Source organism: Chanodichthys erythropterus, chromosome 12 (assembly GCF_024489055.1).
Source record: "Chanodichthys erythropterus isolate Z2021 chromosome 12, ASM2448905v1, whole genome shotgun sequence".
In the NCBI taxonomy this organism is placed as follows: Eukaryota; Metazoa; Chordata; class Actinopteri; order Cypriniformes; family Xenocyprididae; genus Chanodichthys; species Chanodichthys erythropterus.
In genome coordinates, this window is record NC_090232.1 from 58,126,943 (window position 1) to 58,138,824 (window position 11,882).

An 11,882-nucleotide genomic window follows, 5' to 3' on the forward strand; every position below is an offset into this window, starting at 1 on the left:
TTTTCTTTGTGATGCAGGTGATGGTGGAAGGAGACGCTGGAGATGGCAGACAGGAACACTCACACACACAGGCAGGTAGGAACACGAGGAGTACTGGAGACAATGGAGACGAAGGAGATGATGTAGACAGGTAAGTATCGTTTTGAGAGTCCTTGAGGTAAGTGAACAACGGGGTGTATCACGAACGAGACCGGACAAAGTGTGTGTGTGAGTGTGGGGTTCATATAGTGTGACTGATGACTGTGGTGATGAGCTTCAGGTGGCGGTGATTAGAATTCCGGTGATTGAGTGCGCGGGTAAGGGAGTGAGGTGGAACCTGACGTGTCTGTGACAGTACCCCCCCTCCCACGGCCCGCTCCTGAGGGCCGAGGACCCCGACGTCGTGGTGGTCGTCCTCGAGGTCGTGGGGCAGGTCTGTCCGGGTGGTTGGTGTGGAAAGTCTGTAACAGAGTAGGATCAAGGATATCATTCTTAGGGACCCATGAGCGTTTTTTCGGGACCGTAGCCTTCCCAATCCACCAGATATTCTAAGAGACCACCACGGCGCCGGGAGTCCAGGATCTCTCGAACCTCGTAGGCAGTCCCATCGTCCAGGATGAGTGGAAGGGGGGGCTCGACGGCTGCCACGTCAGGTTCTGTGGAAGGAAGAACAGAAGAGTGGTGAGGTTTTAGGAGTGACACATGGAAGGTTGGATGAATTCTTTTATATTGTGCAGGAAGTTGTAACCGGTAGGTGACGGGGTTGATCTGTCGGAGGATGGTGAATGGGCCAATGAAGTGGGGACTCAGCTTCTTGCAGGGCAGGCGCATCCTGATGTCTCTGGTGGACAGCCAGACCTTCTGCCCCGGTTGGTAGGTAGGAGCGTGGGAGCGCCGAAGGTCGGCTGTCATCTTGCGCCTGCGCAGGGCTCTCTGCAGCTGGTGATGAGCTGAGTCCCATACCCTCTCGCTCTCCCGGAACCAGTAGTCGACCGCTGGCACGTTGGAGGGTTCCCCGTCCCAGGGGAACAGTGGGGGCTGGAAGCCGAGCACGCATTGGAAAGGTGTTAAACCTGTTGTAGCTTGACGGAGGGAGTTCTGGGCGTACTCGGCCCAGCCCAGGTACTGGTTCCAGGAGTCCTGGTGGCCATGACAGAAGGTACGCAGGAAGCGGCCAATCTCCTGGATCTTCCGTTCCGTCTGCCCGTTCGACTGAGGATGGTATCCAGACGATAGGCTGACGGTCACACCCAGGAGGGAAAAGAACGCCTTCCAGACTCGAGAGATAAATTGAGGTCCTCTATCAGAGACTATGTCTTCGGGGATTCCATAATGACGGAATACATGGTTGAACATTAATTCCGCTGTGGCCATGGCAGTGGGTAGACCTTCCAGGGGGATCAGACGGCAGGCTTTGGAGAAACGGTCTACGACTACCAGAATACAGGTGTGACCATCAGATTCAGGGAGGTCGGTGACGAAGTCTACTCCCAGGTGTGACCAGGGTCTCTCAGGAACGGGCAGAGGATTGAGCTTGCCGGTTGGAAGATGGCGTGGGCTCTTGGAGATGGCGCACTCCCTGCAGCCCTGCACGTACCTTCTGACGTCGCTGGCCATGTTTGGCCACCAGAAGCGCTGTTTGAGCAGCGAGAGGGTCTCATTGACCCCCGGGTGACCAGTGCCAAGTGATGAGTGAACGGAGTGCAGGAGTGGAGTGCGTCGTGTCCTGGTGATGTAACGCAAGCCTTGGGGACAACCCGGCGGAGTGCGTGAGGAGGCATTGGAGGAAGGTAAGGTCTCTTCCGACCATTCGATGGGGCTCATGAAGAGAGACTCGGGCAGGATAGTTTCAGGGTCATCATTCTTCTCCTCGGGAGCGTGGAGACGTGAGAGAGCATCGGCCTTGAGGTTCTTCGACCCAGGGCGGTATGAGATGGCGAAGTTAAATCTTGAGAAGAACATTGCCCATCTGGCTTGACGTGGGTTGAGTCGTTTGGCAGCTTTCAGATACTCAAGGTTCTTATGGTCAGTAAGAACTTGGAAAGGGTGGTTAGCTCCCTCCAACCAATGCCTCCACTCCTCAAGGGCAAGCTTGACAGCCAGGAGTTCACGGTCCCCGATGTCGTAATTTACCTCCGCCGGGTTGAGCTTGCGGGAGAAGAAGGCGCATGGATGGAGCCTACTTGGATTCCCCTGCTGCTGTGAGAGGACCGCTCCCACTCCGGTGGTGGAGGCGTCCACCTCCACGACGAATGGTAAATCTGGATTGGGGTGGACGAGGAGGGGAGCGGTGGTGAAGGCTTTCTTGAGGGTCTCAAAAGCTTCTGTGGCAGGTTGGGACCAGGACAGAGACTTGGGCTGTTTACGGAGCAGGTTGGTGAGTGGGCTGACGATGGTGCTGTAATCCTTGATGAAGCGACGGTAGAAATTGGAGAAGCCGAGGAAACGTTGGAGTTCTTTAATGGTAGTGGGAGTTGGCCAGTTCTGGATGGCGGAAACCTTCCCCTCGTCCATCCGGATGCCACTGTGGTCAATCACATATCCCAGGAAGTGGACAGAGGGCTGATGGAAGGAACACTTCTCTGCTTTTAGGAAGAGTTGGAACTGCCGTAAGCGCTTGAGGACCTCCGCAACGTGGTGGCGATGTTCGGCCAAGCTCCGGGAGTAGATGAGGATGTCATCAATATACACCAGAACGAACTTGTGGAGGAACTCCCGGAGCACCTCATGGATGAAATCCTGGAATACGGAGGGGGCGTTGACCAGGCCATACGGCATCACAAGATATTCATAGTGGCCGGTGGGCGTGACGAAGGCAGTCTTCCACTCGTCCCCCTCGCGTATCCGGATGAGGTTATACGCGCTGCGGAGGTCCAGCTTGGTGAACACAGTGGCACCGCGGAGATGTTCCAGGGCCGCTGGGACGAGGGGAAGTGGATACCTGAATTTCACTGTAATTTTGTTCAATGAGCGATAATCGATACAGGGCCGCAAGCCTCCGTCCTTCTTGGCCACGAAGAAGAAGCTTGAAGCAGCAGGGGAAGTAGACGGGCGGATGTATCCTTGGTTAAGGGCCTCTTTAATATATTCCTCCATGGCCTTCTCCTCCGGTACAGATAGGGGGTAAATGCGTCCCCTAGGCACTGGCTCACCCGGTAACAGATCGATGGCGCAGTCCCATGGCCGGTGTGGAGGAAGCTTGGAGGCGCGTTGCGGGCAGAAGACGTCACTGAAGGGGGCGTAGTCGGGTGGAACATCGACGGAGCGTTTTTCCACAGGGCTTTCGATGGAGGTAGCGTTCACGGAGATATTCTTGGAGAGAGGAGATCTTGGAACAGGAAGTTCTGGGAAACAGCTGGAGAAGCAGTGGTCGCCCCACTTCAGGACTTCGCCCGTGCGCCAGGAGATGGTGGGATTGTGGAGTTCCAACCACGGGCGCCCTAGAACCACGTCAGCGGTGGATTCCTCCAGAACCAGCAGATGGATGTTCTCAGAGTGGAAGATACCCACTTGCAGTTGAAGGGGACCAGTAACGCGACGAATCATCTTTCGGCTTAGGGGTTTGCCCGTGATGGAGTGGACCTGGTAGTTAATCGGAGAAGGCGAGGTCTTGAGCCCGAGGTGTCGACAGAGGGCGCCGGAGATGAAGTTTCCTGCTGACCCTGAATCGAGGAGCGCCACCACTGGAACGGAAGCATTAGCAGCAGTAAGGTTTACGATAGTAGTGAGTGGTTTCATCTTTTGGATTGAAGGAATGATAGCACTCACCACAGGTCGAGGAGGACGGGTTGGGCATGTGGAGATGACATGCCCAGGGGATCAGCAGTACAAGCAAAGATTCAGGGTCAGCCTTCTCTGCCTTTCTGCTGGAGACAAACGTGAGTTATCCACTTGCATGGGTTCGGTGGCTGGTTCTGGAGAGCTGACGGGTTCGGACCGACGGAGGAGGGTGGTGGTCAGTGGTTGGCCCTGGTGCTCAAGGAGACACGACTGCATACGAGAACCCACACGGATGGCGAGTTGGATGAATTGTTCGAGTCCCATGGAGTCCTCGTATGCAGCGAGATGCAACCGCACATTAGGCTCCAAACCTTGTCGAAAGGTGGTGATGAGGGCTTGTTCATTCCAGCCGCTGGTTGCGGCGAGCGTTCTGAACTGCAAGGCATAATCGTTAACAGTCTGGTTTCCTTGTTTTAAATTGTACAGTTTCTCACCAGTAGAAGAATCAGCCAAAGGTCTTCCGAAGACTTCTCTGAAGTGGGAGACGAACGCTGGATAGGATTTTACGACTGAGCCTTTTTGAGTCCAGAGGGAATCCGCCCATTGAAGGTCCTTACCTTGCAGTTGGGAGATTATGAACGCTATCTTCGCCGTTTCGGTGGGATAGAGGTGCGGCTGCATCTCCAGGACCAACTCGCACTGAAGAAGGAATCCGCTGCAGTCCTCCGCCGATCCTGAGTAGGGCGCTGGTTTGGCCATGGGACTGGCGGTGTAAACAGGTGAAGCAGCAGTGACAGTGGATGCGGAAGTGGCAGCGGTGAGGAGTCCTGGCGGCGGTGACTGTGGTTGAGGGGTGAGTGCTCGGCGCAATGCGTCCACGAGCTCTTGAAATGGGTCATTGTAGCTCATGCTGATGTATGGCTGTTAAGGTCCGGTCTTCTGTTACAACAGAGACACCGGAAGCAGAGATAAAAGCAGTTGGGCAGTTTATTGTGACAATCAGCAGAGCAAACAGGTAAGGGAATATAGATATGGAAGGTCTTGGAGATGAATAAGAGGTAATACTGTCCTTTTCTTTGTGATGCAGGTGATGGTGGAAGGAGACGCTGGAGATGGCAGACAGGAACACTCACACACACAGGCAGGTAGGAACACGAGGAGTACTGGAGACAATGGAGACGAAGGAGATGATGTAGACAGGTAAGTATCGTTTTGAGAGTCCTTGAGGTAAGTGAACAACGGGGTGTATCACGAACGAGACCGGACAAAGTGTGTGTGTGAGTGTGGGGTTCATATAGTGTGACTGATGACTGTGGTGATGAGCTTCAGGTGGCGGTGATTAGAATTCCGGTGATTGAGTGCGCGGGTAAGGGAGTGAGGTGGAACCTGACGTGTCTGTGACAGGTATAGCATGTGGCAAAAAGTGTAATATAGCCACACTGTGAGATACAAGCAAGTGACGATCGACATGTAGCCATGGCAACGCTCGGCTGCGTCGACAGTTAACGGTCCTGCCGGTGATTTTCTCAGATGAGGCCTTGAGTTTTCTCTTTCGTCGGTCGAAAAGGTATTTTAAATTTTAGTTTAGCAGACATTAGCTACCATAACCACTGTTTATCTCGTAAAGTTTAAATTATATGACAAGATTACATTTACAAACGTTTGCTGAAGTTGTTGTCCGTCGCGGCTGACCGTTACGGCCTATCTTCAAATGTACGCTAATCTTGGTCTCACGATCCAAATTGTCAGTAACAAATGTTTCTTAATAGACAAACGATACCTGAAACATTATTGAATGTGTTCATTTTGTCGTTTTAGGTTAGAAGCCACCGAAAAAACTGCCATCGGACTACCACAGCTGACGAGAGACGCGCGTGCACAACTGCATAACACACACACACGGAAAGAGCACAACAATTATGAAACTGCTCATTTATAATAAATAAATAAATGTATTTTTCTCCTTACAACGTGTTTGTGTTCTTTTGTTAACCTAGAAGTAAAATAAAAAACAATAAGAGGACTTAATCGAAAGTCCCCTAAACGTCCCGAATGGCCGCTGAACGTCCTGTGAACGTCCTACACATGAACGTCCGGAGGACGTCTTTGCGGACGTCCCCGGGACAGCCAGAGGACCCTACACATGGACGTTCGGGGGACGTTCGCAGAGGCCATTCAGGGGACCTTTTTTTGTTAGCTGGGTTATTATTACCAGAATTTGCAATATAAAACGTGTAATTAAATGTCAGACACAAGACTGAAATGTCCCTTAAGAAAAAAAAAAAATTCTTTTCACCAAATCAGAGTATGGATGACTGCTTTTTATAGATAGTGACGTGACATACAGCACGCGCCTCCACAAATGGAGTGCGCGCCGCGCGCACATTATGTTGATAAGAATGTAAAGTTAATTTTTCTGAAAGAAGAATTTATTTTTCCGAGGTGACAACGAGTAAATGGCTTTTATAAAAATGTATAAAGTTAACTTTGGAAAGACGCAAAACCTTTTTTTATTGTTATGTTTACGTTAGTACAGGTGGCCGTTAGAGTTGCCATGGCAACCGGGAAAACATTCAAGCTGCTGGAGAGGACAGCATCACGTTTCTCCCTGTTTCTTGTCAGTTTTATAGCAATAAAGTTCAACAACTGCATCAGATTGGTTAAGTAACATTACCCACAGTCAACTTTAAGTACTTTTGTTAATATTTTTACCTCTGCGATTTCCTTGATCGTCTGAAATATATGTTAGCAACATCCCAGCTAACAAAAAAAGGTCCCCAGGACGTCCCCTGAATGGCCTCTGCGAACGTCCCCCGAACGTCCATGTGTAGGGTCCTCTGGCTGTCCCGGGCACGTCCGCAAAGATGTCCTCCGGACGTTCACGGGGACGTTCACAGGACGTTCAGCGGCCATTCGGGACGTTTAGGGGACTTTCGATTAAGTCCTCTTATTGTTTTTTATTTTACTTCTAGGTTAACAAAAGAACACAAACACGTTGTAAGGAGAAAAATACATTCATTTATTTATAATAAATGAGCAGTTTCATAATTGTTGTGCTCTTTCCGTGTGTGTGTTATGCAGTTGTGCACGCGCGTCTCTCGTCAGCTGTGGTAGTCCGATGGCAGTTTTTTCGATGGCTTCTAACCTAAAATGACAAAATGAACACATTCAATAATGTTTCAGGTATCGTTTGTCTATTAAGAAACATTTGTTACTGACAATGGACTATATGCACGGGTTACTTCCTGGTTGTCGTTAAGCCAGCTCGGGCACTTCCGGTGAACTGTTAGCTGTTCATTCTGTAGTCGTTGTACATCGACACAAAACCATCTATGGTTGACTTTTTAATGTTGTATTTATATTTTAATGCAGTTATTACATTTACCTAATTTGCCAATAAACCAGTTTTATTGATTGCAATAAAGACGAAGCTATTGGGACTATTTAAAAATGCCCTGTCTGTAATTAGACACGCACACACATTTTTTCCCCAGCACTTCAAATGTTATTTTTAATGTGATGACCACAAACATTATTTGTTCATCCTTCTGAGATTGTCCCCATTGTAAAACCGAACGTTTAAAAATGTAGGAAATTTAACATTTGATAGAAAACACTTATTAAAAAATAAAAAAGACAGTAATTAGCACTTTAACCAACAGGTGGCGGCAAAGTAGCATTTATTTGCGCACATATCAGCCATTTCCTCTAAACGTTTATCACTTCGTTATTGACTAAATATTAAACATTATAAAATAACTAGGTTTGAAAAAACATTTTGTCAATTATAAGTATGAAATACTCACAAAATCTTATGAAAAACAATAACTTTTATTGTGAATTAATTAACAGAAAGCGAGCACCGCGCTCTCCCTTTGTAATCACAGCAGCTGTCAGTCAGTGCAGCGCAAGATCAATGATTTCAGCACACCTGTGAAAACACACATTTTATTCAATTAATCTAACTAAAGTGCACAATAAATATTTAATTTTTTAAGCTTTTTTTCACATAAAAGTGTGAAAACTAATGCTCGAATTGAATTTAGCCGAGGAGGAACATTGAGGTACGTCTTTATTTATTTATTTTCTATGCTGTCTTACGTTTGAATAACTAAATTAATGCTATGCCTGACTATTTAAGTGACTATATTCTGATTATAAACGAAGTATTACACTACTGATGCTCAACACACCAGCAAATGACATCTCACCGGAAGTTTTCGAGCTGGCTTATATTAATGCGGAAGTTCTAAAGAACGCTCCGTGCATATAGTCCATTTGGATCGTGAGACCAAGATTAGCGTACATTTGAAGATAGGCCGTAACGGTCAGCCGCGACGGACAACAACTTCAGCAAACGTTTGTAAATGTGATTGTGGTGATGTTATCCCCCACTTTTCGTTAATTAGAGCAAAATGGTACATTCCATCTGTATAAAAAAAAGGATGAGTCTGACATCTAGGGCACGTCATTTGGGGTCTCGGTGCTGACGTCATTTCTGGTGCGCCGTGTTGATGTCCTGAAGGTAAGCGTTGCTGGTGGCAGCTGCAGTCTTGCATATGTTTGGACGGGGTAATTTGACACCCATGTATTTCAGTGTGGCTGAGGAGTATGGTAGACGCGTTGAGCAACTTTATTTCTGCGAACCTTGTGGCTTGCACGCCATTGAGTGTGCGGGGTGGTGCGAGTCTTTATTTGCAGGTATGTGCATTTCATGTTTGGGTTAATGGGATGGTAATTTCTATTTTTTTTTAATGCCATGTCTTATATTTTATTAGTGACACGGGAGCCAGGAGGTGTTGCAGCAGGCTTTGTGGGCGCGGTTAAGCATCGTAATTCCTCTTGTTGAACAACACGATTTATATCATCTCTTAGCTGTAATGAATGCATGAACTGGAACGTTTTCGGACGGCTGGATGGTTTCTTTCTCTCTCCGCGTTGATTTCTTCGACCGTTCTTCTGCTGTATACCGGATGATGTCATTGCTGCGGCTTTGCAGGTAACACTAATTCACGTCATCACCTTGACGACCGGACCAACAGCGCGTTGCCGGCCATCGGTGGCGCATCCAGCCAAATTCAAGAGACTTGAATTTCCGCGATCTGTGGATTTAAAGGGGGTAATTGGGGGCGAAACGCTACGTGTTTGTCACTACTATTGTGTCGTTTTGTGTATGCTGTTATTTTGACCTCATTTTTATTCTGGAACCAGTGTTTGTGTTTCACCTGTTTGTTTATTTGATGCATATTTATGGTATGATCCTGTGCTCTTAACAATTAATGAACATCAGCTAGGACGATCACTATTGATTGGTGACACTGATCCCTTTAATAGCATGTGCTACGTATTTTTGGTCAAACCATAAGGTGGAAAGTGTTACTGTATGTGTGCGCTTGTGTCTCATCCTGTTCTCTTTTTCCCTTCAGAATTGGGGTACCAGTATTAGCCAGTGTCCTCTGTGTGTGGTGGTGGTTCGGCTGTCAGCTTGCAGTGTTCACAACGGGTGTTGTTGGTGCTGTGTTGTGAGAGCACGAGTGTTTGCTGTGTTTATCCGATAGGCAAGACGAATTCCCCAGTTTTGAAGCGGTAAACTCATGTCTATATGGATGTGCAAGAAGTTTTATGAGTGATCGTACTCCTCTTTTAACTTTTATACATTAAAGAGAATGGTCTTGTATTTTTCTGATGTTTATTAAATAAAAGTTTGTGTAATGTACATTGTCGTCTGATACCTGTCCAGCCACTGCTTATCTGTGTGTGTGTGGTACTTTGTGTACCCGTGGGTCCCCGGCCCATTTCCGGGGTGGCGTAGTCGAGCTGTTGCCATAATTGGCTTAATTGTGTAAAGCTGTTAATAGCAGAATGCCACATTTGGCGTAGTCGGCAGGGTATAGTGGCTGTTGCACAGATTCAGACACAGTGATATTGTTTTTGTTTTTTTTGTTTTTTTGTTTTTTTTTGTATTTCTGTTCTTTAGTCGTGACAATACAGTGGAGATTCGTCTGGTAAGTACCCCTTATAGTAATTAGCTATGGAAGCTGAATTACAGGAAATGAGAGATCTTGTGGCCCAGTTGAGGGCCGATAACGAGAGACTGCGACAGGAGCGGGCGCCGGTTGAGTTGCTTGATCCTGGCGCAGCCTCTAATAGTGCGTCACGGCCGGTAACGCCTAGTCCCGTTGAATCAAATATTGGTACTGTTGAGCGCTTTGTGTTCGTTCCTCGAGAACGTCGCTGTCCAAAATTCAATGGTAGGTCTGGTGTAGGCATTGAAGAATGGGTCGAAGAAGCTCAGGCGTGTATGCGCATGCGGACCATGACAGTTTCTGAACAAGCCTTCTTTTTGTTCGATCATCTCGAAGGAGAAGCGCGAGACGAAATTAAATATCGACCGAGTAGGGACAGAGACAATCCAGAAAAAATTATTTCAGCGTTGCGTGAGTTATATGGATGTGCAGAGTCCTATGTTGCGCTTCAAGAGGCTTTTTATTCGCGGCGACAGTTGGAGGGGGAAACGTTGCAAGAGTTCTCTCTGGCATTGTTGGGTCTATTTGATAGACTTAAACAACAGTCACCGCATCCCATTTTAAATGCTGATGTTGTAGTAAGGGACCAATTTATTGAATGCGTGTTAGATAATGCGTTACGCCGTGAATTAAAACAACTGGCAAGACGTCAGCCTGCTGCAACACTGTTGGATGTGCGAGGGGAAGCTATTCGCTGGGAACGAGAGGGGATGCCAGGTGGTGCCAGGGGGCGTAGTCAATCTGCTCCCCTGGTGCAGGGAATTCAATGTGGGGTTCAAGGCGATACTAGAGTAAGTTCTGAGCATGGGGGTCGTTTATCAGAATTGGGTGAATTACGGGAAATGCTGAATCGGCAGCAGAAGCAGCTCGATCAGCTTACTCAAATTGTAGCCCGTAGCCAAAGTCCCCAGTTTCGTGGTCGTTCGCCACGTCCCGCTTCTGTGATTTGCCGACGTTGTCAGCAGCCTGGTCATTTTGCTCGGGAATGTAATTGGCAGCATCGTTCTCCTGGTCCCCCAATTCATTCCCAGGTTGATTTGTCATCCAGCGACGTAAGGCCAGTTAGATCTGATTTCCCCAATCAGTCGGGAAACTAGTTCCCACCGGGCTGCAGAGCCACAGTTCGGTTGGGGGTATGCGTGGCTCCCGTGTTTTTCATGATGGCGTATCCGTGTCTCGTTTAGTCTCCTCATGCCCACACCTTGTTGTTACTATTGGGGGTGTCTCAGTACCCTGTTTGATTGATACTGGCTCCATGGTATCGACCATTACAGAGAGCTGTTTTAGGCTCAGGTTCGAACCATGGGGCCAGGATCGGTTGCTGTCATGCCACTGGTTGCAGCTTAAAGCAGCTAATGGATTAGAAATTCCCTATATTGGGTACATGGAATTGGACATTGAACTGGGTGGTCGCGTGGTATCAGACTGTGGAATACTGGTGGTCCGTGATCCTCCAGGTGGCAGCTCTAGCATCCCCGGTATTCTGGGGATGAATGTTCTCAGTCGCTGCTACCGGGAGCTTTTCGGGCAGTATGGTTCCACTTTATTTGAGTTACCACTAGTGGCGCGTGATATTGAATTGTCTCAGGCTTTTCAAACCTGTCAAAAGGTAGATGGCGTTCTCCCATGTGGAGGTAATGTAAAAGTTCGTGGGCGTCGAGTGTGTCGTGTTCCAGGCGGCACTCTAAAATTCGTAACCGCAACGTGTTCGTCCGCGTTCAGTGATAAGATTGTGCTCTTTGAGCCCCTTGAGACCGGGTTGCCTGCTGGTTTATTAGCCTCCCCGTCTTTAGTGCGTGTGAATGGTGGTACGGTTTCGGTACCTGTTGTTAACGTTGGTGTTCTTGATGCCGTTTTGTATCCCACCACGATCCTTGGGAAATTGTGGGAAGTGTTTCTGGTGGATTCACCCGTTGGGTTGACCGAGGTATCGATGGGTAATGCCCGGATAGCGACCTGTGATACGGTTGTTGCGTCAGAAGCTGAGCATGTCGAAAAGGTAGAATTGCAAGGGTTGTCGGACGAGGAACAGGAACAGGTAAGGGCCCTCCTTCGGGAATTCCAGAGTGTGTTTTCTGCCGGTGAGGGAGACTTGGGTTGCACTGACCTCCTATCTCATGAAATTCCCTTAATTGATGAGATTCCAGTCCGACAACG

The 11,882-nt window shown here is 48.3% G+C and overlaps 1 long non-coding RNA gene across 1 annotated transcript; it reads left to right on the forward strand.

Annotated features, from left to right (window-relative positions):
- The first annotated feature begins 8,038 nt into the window (after positions 1–8,038).
- Positions 8,039–9,514, forward strand: LOC137032976 (uncharacterized). The gene is made up of 3 exons (XR_010896776.1): positions 8,039–8,400; positions 8,478–8,698; positions 9,126–9,514. It is a non-coding gene; the product is annotated as an uncharacterized lncRNA (long non-coding RNA).
- Positions 9,515–11,882: the final 2,368 nt, after the last annotated feature.